The sequence below is a fragment of the Ranitomeya variabilis genome, chromosome 6, assembly GCF_051348905.1.
Source record: "Ranitomeya variabilis isolate aRanVar5 chromosome 6, aRanVar5.hap1, whole genome shotgun sequence".
In the NCBI taxonomy this organism is placed as follows: Eukaryota; Metazoa; Chordata; class Amphibia; order Anura; family Dendrobatidae; genus Ranitomeya; species Ranitomeya variabilis.
In genome coordinates, this window is record NC_135237.1 from 181,862,516 (window position 1) to 181,885,611 (window position 23,096).

Below are 23,096 nucleotides of genomic sequence, written 5' to 3' on the forward strand. Positions count from 1 at the left end.
TCTATGGGGGAAATCTGCACTTGAACTCAGTGTACTTGAAAGAGAGGTTGTGGCGTTGTGGATTTGAAACACACACCTCGGGTCAGTTTATACTGTGTAGAGAAAAAAAAAACCACATAGTGGGCATGAGATTTCTATAAATCCCATCCACTTTGCTGTAACTGTAAGGGTACTGTCACACAGTGCAATTTTGATCGCTACGACGGCACGATCCGTGACGTCGCAGCGTCGTATGATTATCGCTCCAGCGTCGTAGACTGCGGTCACACGTTGCAATCACGGCGCTGGAGCGATGCCGAAGTCCCCGGATAACCAGGGTAAACATCGGGTTACTAAGCGCAGTGCCGCGCTTAGTAACCCGATGTTTACCCTGGTTACCAGCGTAAACGTAAAAAAAACATACAGTACATACTTACATTCCGGTGTCTGTCCCCCGGCGTTCTGCTTCTCTCCACTGTGTAAGCGCCATAGCCGGAAAGCAGAGCGGTGACGTCAGACGTCACCGCTGTGCTCGCTTTCCGGCCGGCAGGCGCTCACAGTGCAGAGATGCTGAGACGCCGGAGGACAGACACCGGAATGTAAGTATGTACTGTTTGTTTTTTTTACGTTTACGCTGGTAACCAGGGTAAACATCGGGTTACTAAGCGCGGCCCTGCGCTTAGTTACCCGATGTTTACCCTGGTTACAAGCGAACACATCGCTGGATCGGTGTCACAACGATCCAGCGATGTCAGCGGGTGATCAAGCGACGAAAGAAAGTTCCAAACGATCTGCTATGACGTACGATTCTCAGCAGGGTCCCTGATCGCTGCTGCGTGTCAGACACTGCGATATCGTAACGATATCGCTAGAACGTCACGAATCGTACCGTCGTAGCGATCAAAATTGCACTGTGTGACAGTACCCTAAGGCTGGAGTCACACATGGCGTAAGACAATACGCCACGTATTATACGTCCGTACTACGGCCGTAATACGGAGAAATGTTCCCAAAATAGTGATCCGTAGGCAGGGTGTGTCAGCGTATTTTGCGCATGGCATCCTCCGTATGTAATCCGTAAGGCATCCGTACTGCGAGATTTTCGCGCAGGCTTGCAAAACCGACATCTAATGGATTTATGTGCTCAAATGTTAGGGAAACATATATACAGTATATATATATATATATATATATATATATATATATATATATATATATATATATATATATATATATATGTCATTGAGACACATATATATATTCTGTATTTAGATTTCATTCAGCGCGATATCTGTGAACAGCCGGTAATTCAATTGCCGGCTTTTCATTTCTCCTGCACAAACCCGACAGGATATGAGACATGATTACATACAGTAAACCATCTCATATCCCCATTTTTTTTGCATATTCCACACTACTAATGTTAGTAGTGTGTATGTGCAAAATTTCAGCGCTGTAGCTGCTGAAATAAAGGGTTAAATGGCGGAAAAAATTGGCGTGGGCTCCCGCGCAATTTTCTCCGCCAGAGCGGTAAAGCCAGTGACTGAGGGCAGATATTAATAGCCAGGAGAGGGTCCATGGTTATTGGCCCCCCCGTGGCTAAAAACATCTGCCCCCAGCCACCCCAGAAAAGGCACATCTGGAAGATGCGCCTATTCTGGCACTTGGCCACTCTCTTCCCACTCCCTGTAGCGCTGGGATATGGGGTAATGAAGGGTTAATGCCACCTTGCTATTGTAAGGTGACATTAAGCCAGATTAATAATGGAGAGGCGTCAATTATGACACCTATCCATTATTAATCCAATTGTTGGAAAGTGTTAAAAAACACACACACATGATTAAAAAGGATTTTAATGAAATAAACACAGCGGTTGTTGTAATAATTTATTGTTCTCGCAATCCATTTCCAGGCCCTCGCTTGGCAAAATAATAAACACACAAGATACATACCTTCTGATGTCAGATCACGTCCCACGAAGTAATCCATCTGAAGGGGTTAACTAATATTACAGGCAGAGCTGCGATAAACCACTCGCTCGTGCCTGTAATCCCCGGGTGCTGAAAGGAAAGCAGTGATCTGTACTTACATTGAGTCGCGGTGAGGCGCCCTCTGGTGGATGTTCTCATGAACTGCAGCCTGGGAACTTTTTCCCACGCTCCAGGTCATATGAGGACATCCACCAGGGGGCGCATCACCGCGACTGAAGGAAATGTAGGTCAATGACCTACATTTCATTCATTCGCCGGGGAATTACAGGCACGGAGCACACAGCTGCATTAGCAGGGCTCCTGCCTGTAATATTAGTTAACCCCTTCAGATGGATTACTTCGTGGGACGAGACGGTTCACCAGAAGGTATGTATCTTGTGCGTTTATTATTTTTCCAAGCGAGGGTGTTCCTGATGGATTGCGAGAACAATAAATTATTACAACAACCGCTGTGTTTATTTCATTAAACTACTTTTAAATCATGTGTGTGTGTGTTTTTTAACCCTTTCATACAATTGGATTACTAATGGATAGGTGTCATAATTGACGCCTCTCCATTATTAACCTGGCTTAATGTCACCTTACAATAGCAAGGTGGCATTAACCCTTCATTACCCCATATCCCACCACTACACGGGAGTGGGAAGAGAGTGGCCAAGTGCCAGAATAGGCGCATCTTCCAGATGTGCCTTTTCTGGGGTGGCTGGGGGCAGATGTTTTTAGCCACGGGGGGGCCAATAACCATGGACCCTCTCCTGGCTATTAATATCTGCCCTCAGTCACTGGCTTTACCACTCTGGCGGAGAAAATTGCGCGGGAGCCCACGCCAATTTTTTCCGCCATTTAACCCTTTATTTTAGCAGCTACAGCGCTGAAATTTTGCACATACACACTACTAACATTAGTAGTGTGGAATATGCAAAAAAAAAGGGGATATGAGATGGTTTACTGTATGTAAACCATGTCTCATATCCTGTCGGGTTTGTGAAGGAGAAATGAAAAGCCGGCAATTGAATTACCGACTTTTCACTAACAGCGCTGCGTATTTCTCGCAAGTCACACTGCTGGTCCGTGTGGAATCCGCATTTTTCTCGCCCCCATAGACTTTCATTGGCGTATTATTTGCGCAATACGCTGACAAACGCAGCATGCTGCGATTTTGTACGGCCGTAGAAAGCCGTATAATACTGAACCGTAATATACGGCTAATAGGAGCAGCCCCATTGAGAAGCATTGTGCCGTATGTAATGCGAGTTTTACGTACGTAGTTTTTGCGCTCTTACGTACGTAAAACACGCATGTGTGACCCCAGCCTAAGGCTGCCGTCACACTAGCAGTATTTGGTCAGTATTTGTAAGCGAAAACCAGGAGTGGAACAAACAGAGGGAAAGTATAATAGAAACATATGCACCACTTTATCATATTTATCACCCACTCCTGGTTTTGGCTTACAAATACTGATGTAAAATACTGACCAAATACTGCTAGTGTGATGGCGGCCTAAGGCTGTAATGCCATGTTTTTGATGCAGCCAAAAAAGCACAGTATCGAAAACTCCCCAACTCATCGTGGGAACACAGCCTGAGGCCCCTATTCATCATTTGTGTCTTGTGGAATTTAAAGGGACTCTGTCACCTGAATTTGGAGGGAACAATTTTCAGCCATGGAGGCAGGGTTTTCGGGTGTTTGATTCACCCTTTCCTTACCCGCTGGCTGCATGCTGGCTGCAATATTGGATTGAAGTTCATTCTCTGTCCTCCGTAGTACATGCCTGCACAAGGCAATCTTGCCTTACGCAGGCGTGTACTATGGAGGACAGAGAATGAACTTCAATCCAATATTGCAGCCAGCATGCAGCCAGCGGGTAAGGAAAGGGTGAATCAAACACCCGAAAACCCCGCCTCCATGGCTGAAAATTGTTCCCTCCAAATTCAGGTGACAGAGTCCCTTTAATGTTGTTTATTGCACCAAAAATTTCAAAATGACACAAGTGGGTGGGTGAGTTTTTTAAAAACCTCAAAGATGTTCTTTTTTTCTTGTCTAAAGGTACCGTCACATTTAGCGACGCTGCAGCGATCTAGACAACGATGCCGATCGCTGCAGCGTCGCTGTTTCGTCGTTGTGTGGTCGCTGGAGAGCTGTCACACAGACCGCTCTCCAGCGACCAACGATGCCGGTCCCCGGGTAACCAGGGTAAACATCAGGTTACTAAGCGCAGGGCCGCGCTTAGTAACCCGATGTTTACCCTGGTTACCAGTGAAGACATCGCTGAATCGGCGTCACACACACCGATTCAGCGATGTCTGCGGGAGTCCAGCGACGAAATAAAGTTCTGGACTTTCTGCTCCGACCAACGATGGCACAGCAGGATCCTGATCGCTGCTGCGTGTCAAACTCAACGATATCGCTAGCCAAGACGCTGCAACGTCACAGATCGCTAGCGATATCGTTCAGTGTGAAGGTACCTTAACTTTTTTTTGCACTTTTTCAAAGAATGGCACGTAATCCTTTTAAAAGTCCCAAAAATAAAATGATACTGATCTTTCACTCTATTAGGGTTTTTGAGTACAACTGTGCAAACATTTTTTTTCACATTTCTAAAAGTCACAAGTGATGAATTATGCAATAATAAGTAGATTACAAAAATCCATTCCCACAATGTCAAACAAAAAAAACAAAATAAATAATGTTTACTTAAAAAAAAGAAATGCTCAAATAAAATAAAAAATGCAATAAAATAATGAATAACATAAATGTCACTTGGGCCTCATTCAGACATCCATGATTTTTCTCATATGAGCAATGTTCATTAATGTTTTGGATCTGGGCTTCATCAGTGTTTGGTCCATGTGTCAGTTTTTACCATCAGTATTTCAACAGTCATTTTCCTATGAAAAAATAAATAAATTGCAAACCTTTTCCTGGTCATTACAGTGTTGATCAATGTCAGCACACTAAGGCCGGCGTCACACTTGGCGTAAGACAATACGCCACGTATTATACGTCCGTACTACAGCCGTAATACGGAGAAATGTTCCCAAAATAGTGATCCGTAGTCAGGGTGTGTCAGCGTATTTTGCGCATGGCATCCTCCGTATGTAATCCGTATGGCATCCGTACTGCGAGATTTTCGCGCAGGCTTGCAAAACCGACATCTAATGGATTTATGTGCTCAAATGTTCGGGAAAACATATATACAGTATATATATATATATATATATATATATATATAGATATGTCATTGAGACACAAATATATATATTCTGTATTTATATTTCATTCAGCGCGATATCTGTGAACAGCCGGTAATTCAATTGCCGGCTTTTCATTTCTCCTGCACAAACCCGACAGGATATGAGACATGGTTTACATATAGTAAACCATCTCATATCCCAATTTTTTTTGCATATTCCACATTACTAATGTTAGTAGTGTGTATGTGCAAAATTTCAGCGCTGTAGCTGCTAAAATAAAGGGTTAAATGGCGGAAAAAATTGGCGTGGGCTCCCGCGCAATTTTCTCCGCCAGAATGGTAAAGCCAGTGACTGAGGGCAGATATTAATAGCCAGGAGAGGGTCCATGGTTATTGGCCCCCCCGTGGCTACAAACATCTGCCCCCAGCCACCCCAGAAAAGGCACATCTGGAAGATGCGCCTATTCTGGCACTTGGCCACTCTCTTCCCACTCCCGTGTAGCGGTGGGATATGGGGTAATGAAGGGTTAATGCCACCTTGCTATTGTAAGGTGACATTAAGCCAGATTAATAATGGAGAGGCGTCAATTATGTCACCTATCCATTATTAATCCAATTGTCTGAAAGGGTTAAAAAACACACACACACATGATTTAAAAGTATTTTAATGCAATAAACACAGCGGTTGTTTTAATAATTTATTGCTCTCTCAATCCATCAGCAACACCCTCGCTTGGAAAAATAATAAACGCACAAGATACATACCCTCAGCTGAACCGTCACGTCCCACGAGGTAATCCATCTGAAGGGGTTAATTATTTTACAGGCAGGAGCCCTGCAAATGCAGCTGTGCTCCGTGCCTGTAATCCCCGGCGAATGAATGAAATGTAGGTCATTGACCTACATTTCCTTCAGTCGCGGTGATGCGCCCCCTGGTGGATGTCCTCATATGACCTGGAGCGTGGGAAAAAGTTCCCAGGCTGCAGTTCATGAGAACATCCAGCAGGGGCGCATCACCGCGACTCAATGTAAGTATAGATCTCTGCTTTCCTTTCAGCACCCGGGGATTACAGGCACGAGCGAGTGGTTTATCGCAGCTCGTGCCTGTAATATTAGTTAACCCCTTCAGATGGATTACCTCGTTGGATGTGATAGGACATCAGAAGGTATGTATCTTGTGCGTTTATTATTTTTCCAAGCGAGGGTGTTGCTGATGGATTGAGAGAGCAATAAATTATTAAAACAACCGCTGTGTTTATTGCATTAAAATACTTTTAAATCATGTGTGTGTGTGTTTTTTAACCCTTTCATACAATTGGATTAATAATGGATAGGTGTCATATTTGACGCCTCTCCATTATTAATCTGGCTTAATGTCACCTTACAATAGCAAGGTGGCATTAACCCTTCATTACCACATATCCCACCGCTACAGGGAGTGGGAAGAGAGTGGCCAAGTGCCAGAATAGGTGCATCTTCCAGATGTGCCTTTTCTGGGGTGGCTGGGGGCAGATGTTTGTAGCCACGGGGGGGGGCCAATAACCATGGACCCTCTCCTGGCTATTAATATCTGCCCTCAGTCACTGGCTTTACCATTCTGGCGGAGAAAATTGCGCGGGAGCCCACGCCATTTTTTTCCGCCATTTAACCCTTTATTTTAGCAGCTACAGCGCTGAAATTTTGCACATACACACTACTAACATTAGTAGTGTGGAATATGCAAAAAAAATGGGGATATGAGATGGTTTACTATATGTAAACCATGTCTCATATCCTGTCGGGTTTGTGCAGGAGAAATGAAAAGCCGGCAATTGAAATACCGACTTTTCACTAACACCGCTGCGTATTTCTCGCAAGTCACACTGCTGGTCCGTGTGGAATCCGTATTTTTCTCGCCCCCATAGACTTTCATTGGCGATTTTTTTGCGCAATACGCTGACAAACGCAGCATGCTGCGATTTTGTACGGCCGTAGAATGCCGTATAATACTGAACCGTAATATACGGCTGATAGGAGCAGCCCCATTGAGAATAATTGTGCCGTATGTAATGCGAGTTTTACGGACGTAGTTTCTGCGCTCTTACGTCCGTAAAACTCGCCAGTGTGACGCCGGCCTAATGCTGTCTGTGTAAATCGGACGTCTGAATTAGACTTTAGGATAAGTTTGCAACAGACCTTATAAAAAAAAATCATCTAATTTTCATCTGTATTGTCATCCATATGCCATTGGTTTTTATAAATCAGTACTTAAAATGTACAAGACCAAATTCAATTTCCTATGTTAAGATTTCAATGTATCCATAAAAAATGGTAAATTGGATGCTATAGTCAAGTCTCATCCGAAATAAGGAAAAAGACAACTAGTGCATGCTATAATTTTTTTCACCATAAAACATGGTTATCTGAAAAGTCCAATTGAATCAGATTGGTCTGAGTTATATCAGTTTTTTACATAGACAGAAAATACAGTAATGTGAATGTATCATTACAACCACATTTACTTAAAGAAAAAACGCAGAGACAATTATGAATAAGTAAGTCTTGCAGAAGACGCATACATCTTGGAAACCGTGAGATTACCAATTAAAGCTAGTTTCACATTTGCGGTAGAATCCACAGCATTTAATCTGCAACCTGAAACGCACGATAAACCTCATGCAAACGCAGCATTTTTTAGACTCATAAGGTAACGCATGCGGTAAAAACGCTGCGTTTGCACACTTTTTCATGTGTTTTGCATGCCTTTGCGCTTTCTGTGCGCATGGTGGAAAATTTAACAGGAGAAAAATCTAGATAAACGGACACCGCCAATGGGACTACAGTGGGCGTGTATTATGGGATATCTTTATATAGACCCTTGGACTGCGGAAATCTACAGATTTTGCTACTGTATCCTGTGTCATGATGGATCTTCGCATGGAGAGCTTTTATTTCAACCTGGATTTAAGTATCAAGCTGTTTCTTGCCTGTGCGTTTGCTTGGGAGCAGCAAAGAAATAGAGAACGACAGAGAAGGACATGCCATTATTGAACTCCGGGAGAGCTGTGGAGCCTACCACACGCTATATGGTGAGCTTACTGCCAACCCAGACAAATTCCCGGAATATACCAGTATTTCTATAGAGCCTTTTCGGGATTTGCTTGGTCGTGTCCAGGGAGCCATCTGGAGACAGGACACCCAGCTCCGTAGAGCAATTCCTGCAGAGGAACGTCTGCTGGTTACATTAAGGTACGTAATAATTCTAAACAAATGCCAGTCATAATTATTGTTGGTCTGTCATGTATTATTTCCATTTTCCTTAATGTCTTTAGCTAAACACCACCATAAATAGAATTGTTTGTAAATGTATTTTATTTCAGATTCCTGGCTACCAGAGAGAGCTTATCATCGCTCCACTTTCAGTACCGGCTTGGAATTTCCACCTTGTCTGGAATAGTTGCGGACACCTGCCGGGCTTTGTGGAATTTATCCCCCTACCCACCACGGACATGTGAATGGAAATTGCCAAAAAATTCTGGAGTGTGTGTGATTTCCCCAACTGTTTGGGAGCGGTGGATGGAAAGCACATACGCATTATCAAACCTGCCAGAACTGGATCTGAGTACTTCAATTACAAAAAATATTTTTCTGTAGTGCTCATGGCAATAGCAGATGCGGACAGTCACTTTTTATCGCCGTGGACATTGGAGCATTGGCCGTGGCAATGACTCCCAGACTTTCAAGAACTCGGATATGGGCTAACGTGTGTATGGCAAAAATTTTAATTTTCCCCTGCCATGACCTCTCCCTAACACTCAAGGCCCACCAATGCCATTTGTTATGGTTGGGGATGAGGCCTTTCAGATGTGTGAAAACCTACTGAAGCCATATTCCAGTCGGGACTTGAACCACATTAAAAGGATTTATAACTGCAGACTGACCAGGGCCCGAAGAACAGTGGAGTGTACATTTGGGATTCTTGTCTCAAAATGGCGCATTCTTGCGACAGCCATTAATCTAAAAATGGAGACAGTCGATGAGGTGGTCAAAGCCTGTGTGGTTTTCCACAATTACATAATGGCTAAGGAGCGACCCAACATTGAACTAGATGAACCAGTTGCAAACCCATAGCCAGATTACCAGCATCACCTGCTGCGGTCAACTGTTGAACCAATTTGCTGCCTATTTTGTTTCTGACATTGGACGTATGGCATGGCAAGATAATATTGTGTAAAATGTGCTGTTGGGTTTGTGTCTGTACCAGTTATGTTTTAAATGTTACTAATATTTTTTGATAATAAACAACATGTTTTGATATCTGTACTGAGTCTCCTATGTATTTCCTCTAAAAACCACTTAGGTTGCTAGTGGTAAGGTAGTTGACGTCATTACATCCTGATTCTGTTCTGCAGTATCTATTGGACGCAGACTGAAGAGACGATGGAGGTATAATACAAAGCAGATCTATACTCACCAAGTCATGTGTGAGAAATAATGACTTCATGAGCATAAAACCCAGCCTCATGAATTCACTATTTCTGACACCTGTCCAGGTGAGTATAGATATGCCTTGTATGACCTCCTTCGTCTCTTCAGTTTATGTGAAATAGATTACGTAGACTGAAGAGAAAATGGATAGCTGCATTGTTGTACTTAATAACTACTGGAGCTATGAGGTGGCAAAAAAACAAAGTGTATGGCGCAGTGTGTTTATTCGGCGCACGGTGTGTGTTGCCGGCGGCGAAATACACAAATAACCAAACAGTATTGGGGGCAAAGAACATTTACATTTATTTATAAACAAAAAAACAAATACATTTACTGCGCCTGCTTGGGGTAGAGTGACAGAACTGGGGTGTGTGTAGCTGTGAGGCCTAGCTAACTGTAGATGACGCAGGGGTTGCAGGAGAAGGGGCAATTAAAGTAGTGGGGTCTGGGAGTTCGGGGATGGTGCTAGACGCATGAGAAGGCAGAGACACACTGGAAGGGTGAGACAAACCTGACATCACAGACACAGTGGGAGGTGAGGGGGAGGAATAGAGATAGTCCGCTGCTTTTTATTTTTTTTCCCTTTTTGGGATTGGCGCTGCGGTCTGGGGAGCCTCGGTGGGCTCATTTCTTGCGGAATGGTCATGGTGGCTGACCTGTCAGGGTCCGTGTGCCGCTGCTGCTGCATGTGGTGGTGCGGAAGGCCATGCCAGGGTCCGGCTGCTGCATGGTGTGGTGGGGAAGGCCATGCCAGGGTCCGGCTGCGGCATGGTGGTGGTGGGGAAAGCCATGCCAGGGTCCTGCTGCTGCATGGTGGTGGTGCGGAAAGCCATTCCAGGGTCCGGGTGTTGCTGTTGCTGCTGCTGCTGCATGGTGGTGGCAGGGGAGGATGTCCAAGCAGGAGCAGCAGTTGGCGTGGTGGTGGCGGTGGGCTGTCCAACAACACTCGGCATGGTGGTGGCACTGTAGTAGTGTCCGGCAGTGCTTGGAATGGTGGTGGCCATGCAGTGGTATGCAGCAGAGCTTGGTATTGAGGTCAAGCGTGACAGTGTTGGCACAGGTGGAAATGCCACCACTGGCTGCTGAAAATACCAACTCTGCTGCATAGCCTGCATGACACTAAGCTGGAGATCAGGAGTAAGGTGTTCTGACATGCCCTTCTCTATTTGATTAAAAAACATGATGTGCTGGCCTCTGGAGGTTGGCTGTCACTTGGTCAAGGCTTCTGGTGACATCCTGGATAAGTGTATTCATATGGTTTATGCACTATCTAGCCTGTCTCCCATCGCCTTTAGTCCATCATGAAAGACCGAGCTCAAATGCAAAAACTCGGGCCCTCTGCCACTGCCAGGAAGAGCCCCCAAAAAAGAGGCAGTGGACTGGGACAGGGGAACACCTGATGGACCAGCTTCCTGGTCTCCAGTCTGTGTTGCAGGCCCACTTGCTGCAGCACTTCTGGATGGCTGGGACAGGTTCGTGGCTGTTTGATGAAGGACCGCTCCAGAACCAGGGTCAAGAGTGCTTCTCCATGTGCTGTGAAAAAAACAAACAAACAACAAAAAAAACATTAGTACCAAACATTTACAATAGTAAAAGCGCCAACTCCTGTGGAATAGAAAAGTACAGATTAGGCAATACAACACAACCCAATACACCACAAAAAATACTGGGCAAGGACCGGTCTCAAAAATGCAAGGATGCGGTGATATTTATATTTTCGGATCCTTGCTCCAGAACCACTAGGAACCCGGCTCTTTTGACAAAGGTCCTTGTTGAAGCGATCCTTCATCGAACGCCAAAGTGTTTTGACTTTGAGCACTGTAGAAAAATATAAATAATGATTAGACAATGCACTTTTGACCATGATCACACAAATGTGTGTGATGAGAGAAACTCTCAGGAGTTTCTCTCATCACACACAGTTGTGTGATCCCGGCCAAGGTCACTGATGCATCACACCGCATTGCAATACTTACGAAATGCATTTCGGACCTGAGTCGGGGCATTGTCCCAGCCATCCCACATCGCTTTAGCCACCTCATTCCATAGCCGCCGGATCGTTACGTTGTTGAGTGCTGCGGAACCCGGGTGTCCCACAACGGGACTCACTGATGGACCAGGGAGATGAGGATATCATTGTCAATGAGGTCCTCATCCCGTTCTGAAACTTAAAAACTAAATAAATACATTAATGTTGGAGACATTAACATAAGGAAAAGAAAGAAAAACAGAGACAGAAAACTGGCAAGAATATTCAAAGTCAAGAAGAAAAAAAGGAGTCAAGAAGAAAAAGGGAAAGAAAGAGGAAAGTAAAGAAATGAACAGTCAAGAATAGGTAACGTCAGGATACAGTAAACAGAGTACAGTCAGCCAGGTATACTTACACGCAGCCTTGCTGCATGACCATGTGCACGCTGCTTTGCTCGGCCTCTGCAGCAGTGGAAGAACTGTTCTGAAAAAGAAAAAAACATTTTGTCACATGTGTAGATGTGACAGTGAATACTTACCAATCTGAAGAGGTGAGTACTCACTTCACTGTCATTTCCACCTTGTGCAGGCCCAAGACGTTGCTCCTCCTCCTCCTCCTCAGAAGACATTCTGATGCATGCAGCAAGAAAAAAAAGACAGAAATTATTAGGACATATAGAGACAGAAAAAAGAAAATAAAGACATTGGCTTTGATACTCACATTGTTCAGAGTATAGATTCCTCCCAAGTGCTTTCCTGGGTCTGTCTGCTCTTCTTCCCAGTCTGCTGAGTAGTGACCTGCAAATGCCCACTCCCTCCTTTTATCAGTTTGTATGTGGGGGGTGGCTAATCAGAGTCTAGACAGGTTTTCCTGTGGTAAAACGCATGCGTTCACAAACGCCAACAAACGCATGTGCTTGCGAACGCATGCGTTCACATAGACTGTAATGCGTTTTTTCGACGCATTCCTTCCGCTAACAACCGCATACGTTTCGAGGCAGCACATTGACACCTCTGAAATTACAACATGTAGCGTTTACCATGACAAGCCGCAGACAACGAAATGATGCATGTGCAGAGCCCCAGAGTCCTGGTCGTTGCAGTACTGACGCTCCGCCACTAAGAGGAGTGATGGTACGTCTGATGACACTTAAGGAGTTCACCTGACCAGGTATCACAGTCACACATTACACGTCACATTCTGGCCACCAGGGGGAGCAAAGGGTTCTATGTATTAGGCCACTCCTCACAATCTGGTAAAACTGGGGGCCGGATAGGAAGTTAGTCAGAAGCTGACTGGGTTGGATCCAGGCAACATCCTGTGGCCGAGGGTGTTGCAGGGGAAGATTCAGGGGGGTCTCTGTCAGGGGTGGGATCCTGACAGTGGCCTAGCGAACAGAACAGAACGTTACAGAGCCGCGCCTGCACCCGTTGCGGCAGCATCCTAAGAAAGGAAACGAAGCGAGGTTTATTGTGGAGAAGTGAGAAATGAGATCGCAGCAAAAAGGAGATAAAGCCAGTAGGTGTAATAATTATAGGGGATAATTCAGGAGACTCTTTGCGTGGAACAAGACAACAGGACACAGTTTTATAAGTGGTAAAGTTTATATTATCACACAGTGATTCAAGCAGGTGCAGAGAGAAACTCAAGTCCACAACACTTGGTGCAAATAATAAACACAGCTTAGCAGTCAATAGGAAACTTCAGAGGTAGATGCAAACAAACAGAAAGTCTATGAAGCACAGTTATTCTTGAGGAAACTTGACACGAATAGATCCTTGACTTAGTCCAGACACAGATAGATATGCTATTAGGCAGTTCAAATCATATCAGCTCAACCAGGGAGGCCTGGTTAATAGTCTCAGGTTTTGCAGAGCAGAAACAGCTTACATGTCCAGCAAATGCAGATGGAAGTAACACGAGCAGCAGATGAAGGAGGATTACTGAACACTGGTTCTTTACAAAAAAAGGGTGCCCCTGCTGGTGAGGAAGAAGGACGTATGAAGCCTTTTTGCCAGATTTTCATCAATATACTCCTTTAAGGCTTGAAGCTCAGGTGCCGCCAAAGGGTATACGTGACCAAAAGGAATATCTGCCCCAGGAAGCAACTCAATGGAACAGTCATAATGCCTGTGTGGAGGAAGTTGATCTGCATTCTTCTTGTCACAGAGGTCAGAGAACTCTTTATATGCTGGAGGTAAAGAAGATACATGTACATGTGGTTCCGTAGCCATGGACTCAGGGACAGCTTCTGTTAACGCTGAGTTTCTCCTTGTTGGGAAGATAATCTCCTTTGTCTCCCAGTTGATAATTGGGTTCTGAGAACGCAACCAAGGAATACCTAAAATCAAAGGAAAATGAGGAGAAGAAATTAGCAAGAAAGAAAGTTGCTCCTGATGATTAGGCTCCAACAAAATTTCAAGGGGTACGGTCTCCTGATCCACAGTCCCAGAGATTAAAGGTGACCCATCCACTGTTTCCATGGTAATTGGAGAGGCTCTTTGCTGAATTTTAATACCATGTTCCATGGCAAATGCGATATCCATGAAATTGCCACCTGCATCAGAGTCAATCATAGCTGCACTGGAAATCCACTGTCCTGAACACAGGATCTTAATAGGGAGAGAACAGTGAGAGTTCTTTTCCTTCAGCTCCTTGGGGGGTGAAGTCATAGAAAGTGAATGGAATACAGCGTTTAAAGGCAGGCTACATTCAGAGATGTCAGATTCATCATCACAGTTGTCATACTCCCCTATTGCTGCTAGCACCTTGTTAGGCCATCTAGGACACTTAAGACAATTGATCAAGAAGTGGTCAGACTGGCCGCAGTAGAAACATAGACTTTCATGAAGGCGATGCTCCCGGCGCTCATTGATCTCGCGTCTCTGAACTGAATCAATTTGCATTGGCACCTCCTCCACTTCCCAAGATGTTTTACCTGCAGGCTCTTTGGAAGGAAGGGAAAAGTTAGAAATACAGTTATATGCAGCAAATTTCTCCTGCCTACGCTCAGTAAGGCGAATGTCTATGCGCACACAATGCTGTATAAATGTCTCTAGTTCTTGTGGTGACTCTGAGAGAGCTATTTCATCTTTTATAATACTAGACAGACCCCTTTTAAAAATAAGCAATTGTGCATAACTGTCACAATTGGTATCTACCGCCAATCTCCTGAATTCAGTGGCATACTCAACAACAGAACGTTTAGCCTGGCGCAAAGACAACAAAGCAGATTCAGTGGTTGCACGGCGATTAGGGTCATCAAACATTAATGCCATAGCGGCCAAGAAATCATCCAAGTCATTTAACCGTGGGTCACGAGACTCAATCATCGGATTCGCCCAGGCGAGCGCTCGTGAGGTCAGTAGCATTATTACACACAATACTTTGGATCTATCAGTAGGAAAACGGTCAGCATGCACATCAAAATATAGCATACATTGATTCACAAAGCCACGAAATTTGTTGCAATCACCATTAAATCTGAATGGGGGCAACTTAGGTGGGCTAGCTGGTGGCGGTTGCCCAGAGGGTAAAGTCACTTGTGCAGCTATTTGCGTGCTTATGTCCTGAAAAGCCCGTCCATACTGGGACTCTATGCCAGCAAGTTTGTTTTCCTGGGCTGCCATGCGATTGCTTAAGTCCTGCAAAGTTTGTCCAAACACTTGTTGATTGTGTTCAAAGCTTCCAAACTTCTTTGCAGACCTTCCACATCTTTCTGCAGTGATCTAATTATGGAAAACACCTGCTCTAATCTGCTCTCTGCAGTCATTGTTCCAGCAGTCTCCTTTTTTTTTTATGGCTAGATTATCCTGTAATAATTATAGGGGATAATTCAGGAGACTCTTTGCGTGAAACAAGACAACAGGACACAGTTTTATAAGTGGTAAAGTTTATATTATCACACGGTGATTCAAGCAGGTGCAGAGAGAAACTCAAGTCCACAACACTTGGTGCAAATAATAAATGCAGCTTAGCAGTCAATAGGAAACTTCAGAGGTAGATGCAAACAAACAGAAAGTCTATGAAGCACAGTTATTCTTGATGAAACTTGACACGAATAGATCCTTGACTTAGTCCAGACACAGATAGATATGCTATTAGGCAGTTCAAATCATATCTTAGCTCAACCAGGGGGGCCTGGTTAATAGTCTCAGGTTTTGCACAGCAGAAACAGCTTACATGTCCAGCAAATGCAGATGTAAGTAACACGAGCAGCAGATGAAGGAGGATTACTGAACACTGGTGTATGCAGCAGGAACTCAGAGCAGAGTGGCAGGATCTCCAACACAGGTTCACAGGAGCAGGTGCAGGTGCAAAGCCAGGGAGTAATCAGGAGCTGGATGCAAAGCAGAATAATCTAGCACAGATTGAAGGCTGGGGTGAAGTTTTATAGCAGGAAGACAAGTGCACATGAGACCAAAGATGCCATTTTGGAAAAGGGCAGTAATGCCCAAAAGGTAAAAAATGTTCAGAGTCCTGACAGGAGTCGTGCCGTAAGATCGAGGCAACATCCTACTGAGGCGCGTAGCCGGCGACCGGAACGCCGAGGAAGTATTAGGCTCCAAGCAGTACTTCAAACAGTGGCAGGACAGTTAATTTTAGGTTGGCTGTTTCACCTAAATCACCTAAGCAGACATAGGGGGCAATTGTGGGAGAGGGGTGACGCTAGGGTCCCGGAAGAACTCCAGGCCTACCCGTCATACGGGTGCGTCCTATCCATATCATCTGGGGGATGGAGAAAGAACATCAGAACAGATACGAGTTGTGAGAGAAGAACATCAGAAACAGACACAACAGTTGTGAGGACTATCCCATGGTGCTCAGCAGGGAGGTACTACAACACACAGGCGCTAGAAGGTAGGCACTGATTTCCACCTGCAAAGGAAACTCTGGATGTGCCTTCGGACCGGCCGGTCTCAGCCAGCCCTGTTAGCAGCACTCTGGATTGCGGATCCTGAAGCCTTCAGTAAAGAGGTAAAGAGACTGCAACCCTGTGTCCTCGTTATTCATCGCGCCTTGCACCACGCACCACCATCACACCTTTCATTGGACGCCCCTTAGCAGGGTCACGGGCCGGGTCTAGCCACCATGACAAGCCCAGAACTGAGAGAGAGAGGCCCGGTACCGAGTACCCCGCGGCCCTGCATCTGGGGGCGCTCCAATTTGGCGTCACGAACAGGATCTACTTAAGCCTGAAGAATCAGGTCATGTGTGCCTTGGAACTGTGTCTGAATTCTGCTTGAACCGTGATTTATTGCAAAGACTGTGCATTGCCGATTCCCGCCAAAACTGCCGCCATCACAGCGCTAAGAGGAGTGCAGGAGAAGAAGAAGGGCGTGGAAGTGGGCATAGACAAGCTGAAGAGCGTGAAAGACAATGGCCGCCCAGTCTAAATATTTCTGTACCTTGAGGACGTGTCCGTCAGCAGCCGAGATCCGCCTCCTAATCCTCAATGGAGGGCGGAGACAAAGAAAAAGAAACCGCCCACGAAGGAGAGAGTGGGAAAAGGACAAAGAAGAAGTGAGACATGTGGAGGACGCCATGGCGAGCCACCTGGAGCCGGAGCGTGGGGTCGGAGCAGAGGACTCCCCCAGCTACCCAGAGGGGCACCATAACAAGGCCTCCACCGCTGATGCTGATGTCCTGCAGGCCGGCGTGAAAGAGCTCAGCGACCAACTCCGGCGGACGCCGCTGAGCACTGAGGCCGGGTGGAAGAAGATCTTCATCGGGAGCCTCCCCAGACGCCTATCGGCAGCCTCATCTGGTCCAGAGCAGGAAAGAAGTTCCAGCGCTCCGAAGCCAGAAAGCAAGGCCCTGCCGGAAAGCGAGATGCTGCAAACAGAGATGATAACGTCACAGCACAAGGCCCCGCAACCAGCGTTCCAGACCCCAGCAGAGACAGAGCAGACCGGCACTGGAGGGACCGCATCTGAAGCAGCTATGAAGAACGACCCTGCCCTGATGACCGACACCACTCCAGCGACTGCTAGTGCCACAGCTGCTGACTCCGTTCCAGTGACTGATCTTGTAGCAGCCGCTACCTCTGCTGCAGCAAATGCCCATACTCAAGCTGCGCAGACCTCCATCGCTGCGCATGACTTATCCGTACATGAAAGACGGATGAACGGCGTTTATCCAGCACTGGGTGCAACCCTGGACTTCACCCTTCCCAGGCCAAGAAGGGTTAAGTGCCAGGTGCAGCCCTGGAAGCCGTCCAACTAAACCTCGGAAACCTGAAACTGTAAATAGTTAACTGTTTATTTGTCGTCTGCTGTTTTGCTGCTAATACCCGACCAGGGTTATTCTTAAAGGGATCCCTTCGTTTACCCGGGATCCCTATTGTTTTGCTTTTTTTGTTTTTGCTTTTGTTCATCGTTATTTACAAAGACTGCCGAATCATGGACGGTGAATGGTTCACAAACTGTATTGTAAATAGTTCACACCTTCTTAAAGGTGCCTTTTACTGGTTTTACAAAGAGGAGAGCTTTTTGAAGAGACTGTTCCTGAGTACAGCATGGAAGCTCTTGCCTTAAACGGACTTGCAGATAGAGAGTCTGCACTACCTCGAAGAGACTTGGTTCCCTCTTAAAGGGAATGTTCACTTGTTGCACTTGAGTATAATGTTGCCTTAAGAATGTTGAATAGTGATAATGTTTTACATAAAAGTAGTGTGTAGTTAGCTAGTTAGTTATAGAGAATGTTTAATGATGTTACCAAGAGATTGAGGACAGGAAAGAGTTGAAAGCCGAATTTCAATAAAGTGAACCCATTGGGGTTGGTTAGCGAGTCCTCCTGAGAGCCATAGAGAGATGGCTCAGTGATCCTGTACTAAGAAAAGAGACAGTATTATTTTTCCAAGCGAGGGTGTTGCTGATGGATTGAGAGAGCAATAAATTATTAAAACAACCGCTGTGTTTATTGCATTAAAATACTTTTAAATCATGTGTGTGTGTGTTTTTTAACCCTTTCATACAATTGGATTAATAATGGATAGGTGTCATATTTGACGCCTCTCCATTATTAATCTGGCTTAATGTCACCTTACAATAGCAAGGTGGCATTAACCCTTCATTACCACATATCCCACCGCTACAGGGAGTGGGAAGAGAGTGGCCAAGTGCCAGAATAGGTGCATCTTCCAGATGTGCCTTTTCTGGGGTGGCTGGGGGCAGATGTTTGTAGCCACGGGGGGGGGGGCAATAACCATGGACCCTCTCCTGGCTATTAATATCTGCCCTCAGTCACTGGCTTTACCATTCTGGCGGAGAAAATTGTGCGGGAGCCCACGCCATTTTTTTCCGCCATTTAACCCTTTATTTTAGCAGCTACAGCGCTGAAATTTTGCACATACACACTACTAACATTAGTAGTGTGGAATATGCAAAAAAAATGGGGATATGAGATGGTTTACTATATGTAAACCATGTCTCATATCCTGTCGGGTTTGTGCAGGAGAAATGAAAAGCCGGCAATTGAAATACCGACTTTTCACTAACACCGCTGCGTATTTCTCGCAAGTCACACTGCTGGTGACTGCTGTGGAATCCGTATTTTTCTCGCCCCCATAGACTTTCATTGGCGATTTTTTTGCGCAATACGCTGACAAACGCAGCATGCTGCGATTTTGTACGGCCGTAGAACGCCGTATAATACTGAACCGTAATATACGGCTGATAGGAGCAGCCCCATTGAGAATAATTGTGCCGTATGTAATGCGAGTTTTACGGACGTAGTTTCTGCGCTCTTACATCCGTAAAACTCGCCAGTGTGACGCCGGCCTAATGCTGTCTGTGTAAATCGGACGTCTGAATTAGACTTTAGGATAAGTTTGCAACAGACCTTATAAAAAAAAATCATCTAATTTTCATCTGTATTGTCATCCATATGCCATTGGTTTTTATAAATCAGTACTTAAAATGTACAAGACCAAATTCAATTTCCTATGTTAAGATTTCAATGTATCCATAAAAAATGGTAAATTGGATGCTATAGTCAAGTCTCATCCGAAATAAGGAAAAAGACAACTAGTGCATGCTATAATTTTTTTCACCATAAAACATGGTTATCTGAAAAGTCCAATTGAATCAGATTGGTCTGAGTTATATCAGTTTTTACATAGACAGAAAATACAGTAATGTGAATGTATCATTACAACCACATTTACTTAAAGAAAAAACGCAGAGACAATTATGAATAAGTAAGTCTTGCAGAAGATGCATACATCTTGGAAACCGTGAGATTACCAATTAAAGCTAGTTTCACATTTGCGGTAGAATCCACAGCATTTAATCTGCAACCTGAAACGCACGATAAACCACATGCAAACGCAGCATTTTTTAGACTCATAAGGTAACGCATGCGGTAAAAACGCTGCGTTTGCACACTTTTTCATGTGTTTTGCATGCCTTTGCGCTTTCTGTGCGCATGGTGGAAAATTTAACAGGAGAAAAATCTAGATAAACGGACACCGCCAATGGGACTACAGTGGGCGTGTATTATGGGATATCTTTATATAGACCCTTGGACTGCGGAAATCTACAGATTTTGCTACTGTATCCTGTGTCATGATGGATCTTCGCATGGAGAGCTTTTATTTCAACCTGGATTTAAGTATCAAGCTGTTTCTTGCCTGTGCGTTTGCTTGGGAGCAGCAAAGAAATAGAGAACGACAGAGAAGGACATGCCATTATTGAACTCCGGGAGAGCTGTGGAGCCTACCACACGCTATATGGTGAGCTTACTGCCAACCCAGACAAATTCCCGGAATATACCAGTATTTCTATAGAGCCTTTTCGGGATTTGCTTGGTCGTGTCCAGGGAGCCATCTGGAGACAGGACACCCAGCTCCGTAGAGCAATTCCTGCAGAGGAACGTCTGCTGGTTACATTAAGGTACGTAATAATTCTAAACAAATGCCAGTCATAATTATTGTTGGTCTGTCATGTATTATTTCCATTTTCCTTAATGTCTTTAGCTAAACACCACCATAAATAGAAGTGTTTGTAAATGTATTTTATTTCAGATTCCTGGCTACCAGAGAGAGCTTATCATCGCTCCACTTTCAGTACCGGCTTGGAATTTCCACCTTGTCTGGAATAGTTGCGGACACCTGCCGGGCTTTGTGGAATTTATCCCCCTACCCACCACGGACATGTGAATGGAAATTGCCAAAAAATTCTGGAGTGTGTGTGATTTCCCCAACTGTTTGGGAGCGGTGGATGGAAAGCACATGCGCATTATCAAACCTGCCAGAACTGGATCTGAGTACTTCAATTACAAAAAATATTTTTCTGTAGTGCTCATGGCAATAGCAGATGCGGACAGTCACTTTTTATCGCCGTGGACATTGGAGCATTGGTCGTGGCAATGACTCCCAGACTTTCAAGAACTCGGATATGGGCTAACGTGTGTATGGCAAAAATTTTAATTTTCCCCTGCCATGACCTCTCCCTAACACTCAAGGCCCACCAATGCCATTTGTTATGGTTGGGGATGAGGCCTTTCAGATGTGTGAAAACCTACTGAAGCCATATTCCAGTCGGGACTTGAACCACATTAAAAGGATTTATAACTGCAGACTGACCAGGGCCCGAAGAACAGTGGAGTGTACCTTTGGGATTCTTGTCTCAAAATGGCGCATTCTTGCGACAGCCATTAATCTAAAAATGGAGACAGTCGATGAGGTGGTCAAAGCCTGTGTGGTTTTCCACAATTACATAATGGCTAAGGAGCGACCCAACATTGAACTGGATGAACCAGTTGCAAACCCATAGCCAGATTACCAGCATCACCTGCTGCGGTCAACTGTTGAACCAATTTGCTGCCTATTTTGTTTCTGACATTGGACGTATGGCATGGCAAGATAATATTGTGTAAAATGTGCTGTTGGGTTTGTGTCTGTACCAGTTATGTTTTAAATGTTACTAATATTTTTTGATAATAAACAACATGTTTTGATATCTGTACTGAGTCTCCTATGTATTTCCTCTAAAAACCACTTAGGTTGCTAGTGGTAAGGTAGTTGACGTCATTACATCCTGATTCTGTTCTGCAGTATCTATTGGACGCAGACTGAAGAGACGATGGAGGTATAATACAAAGCAGATCTATACTCACCAAGTCATGTGTGAGAAATAATGACTTCATGAGCATAAAACCCAGCCTCATGAATTCACTATTTCTGACACCTGTCCAGGTGAGTATAGATATGCCTTGTATGACCTCCTTCGTCTCTTCAGTTTATGTGAAATAGATTACGTAGACTGAAGAGAAAATGGATAGCTGCATTGTTGTACTTAATAACTACTGGAGCTATGAGGTGGCAAAAAAACAAAGTGTATGGCGCAGTGTGTTTATTCGGCGCACGGTGTGTGTTGCCGGCGGCGAAATACACAAATAACCAAACAGTATTGGGGGCAAAGAACATTTACATTTATTTATAAACAAAAAAACAAATACATTTACTGCGCCTGCTTGGGGTAGAGTGACAGAACTGGGGTGTGTGTAGCTGTGAGGCCTAGCTAACTGTAGATGACGCAGGGGTTGCAGGAGAAGGGGCAATTAAAGTAATGGGGTCTGGGAGTTCGGGGATGGTGCTAGACGCATGAGAAGGCAGAGACACACTGGAAGGGTGAGACAAACCTGACATCACAGACACAGTGGGAGGTGAGGGGGAGGAATAGAGATAGTCCGCTGCTTTTTATTTTTTTTCCCTTTTTGGGATTGGCGCTGCGGTCTGGGGAGCCTCGGTGGGCTCATTTCTTGCGGAATGGTCATGGTGGCTGACCTGTCAGGGTCCGTGTGCCGCTGCTGCTGCATGTGGTGGTGCGGAAGGCCATGCCAGGGTCCGGCTGCTGCATGGTGTGGTGGGGAAGGCCATGCCAGGGTCCGGCTGCGGCATGGTGGTGGTGGGGAAAGCCATGCCAGGGTCCTGCTGCTGAATGGTGGTGGTGCGGAAAGCCATTCCAGGGTCCGGGTGTTGCTGTTGCTGCTGCTGCTGCATGGTGGTGGCAGGGGAGGATGTCCAAGCAGGAGCAGCAGTTGGCGTGGTGGTGGCGGTTGGCTGTCCAACAACACTCGGCATGGTGGTGGCACTGTAGTAGTGTCCGGCAGTGCTTGGAATGGTGGTGGCCATGCAGTGGTATGCAGCAGAGCTTGGTATTGAGGTCAAGCGTGACAGTGTTGGCACAGGTGGAAATGCCACCACTGGCTGCTGAAAATACCAACTCTGCTGCATAGCCTGCATGACACTAAGCTGGAGATCAGGAGTAAGGTGTTCTGACATGCCCTTCTCTATTTGATTAAAAAACATGATGTGCTGGCCTCTGGAGGTTGGCTGTCACTTGGTCAAGGCTTCTGGTGACATCCTGGATAAGTGTATTCATATGGTTTATGCACTATCTAGCCTGTCTCCCATCGCCTTTAGTCCATCATGAAAGACCGAGCTCAAATGCAAAAACTCGGGCCCTCTGCCACTGCCAGGAAGAGCCCCCAA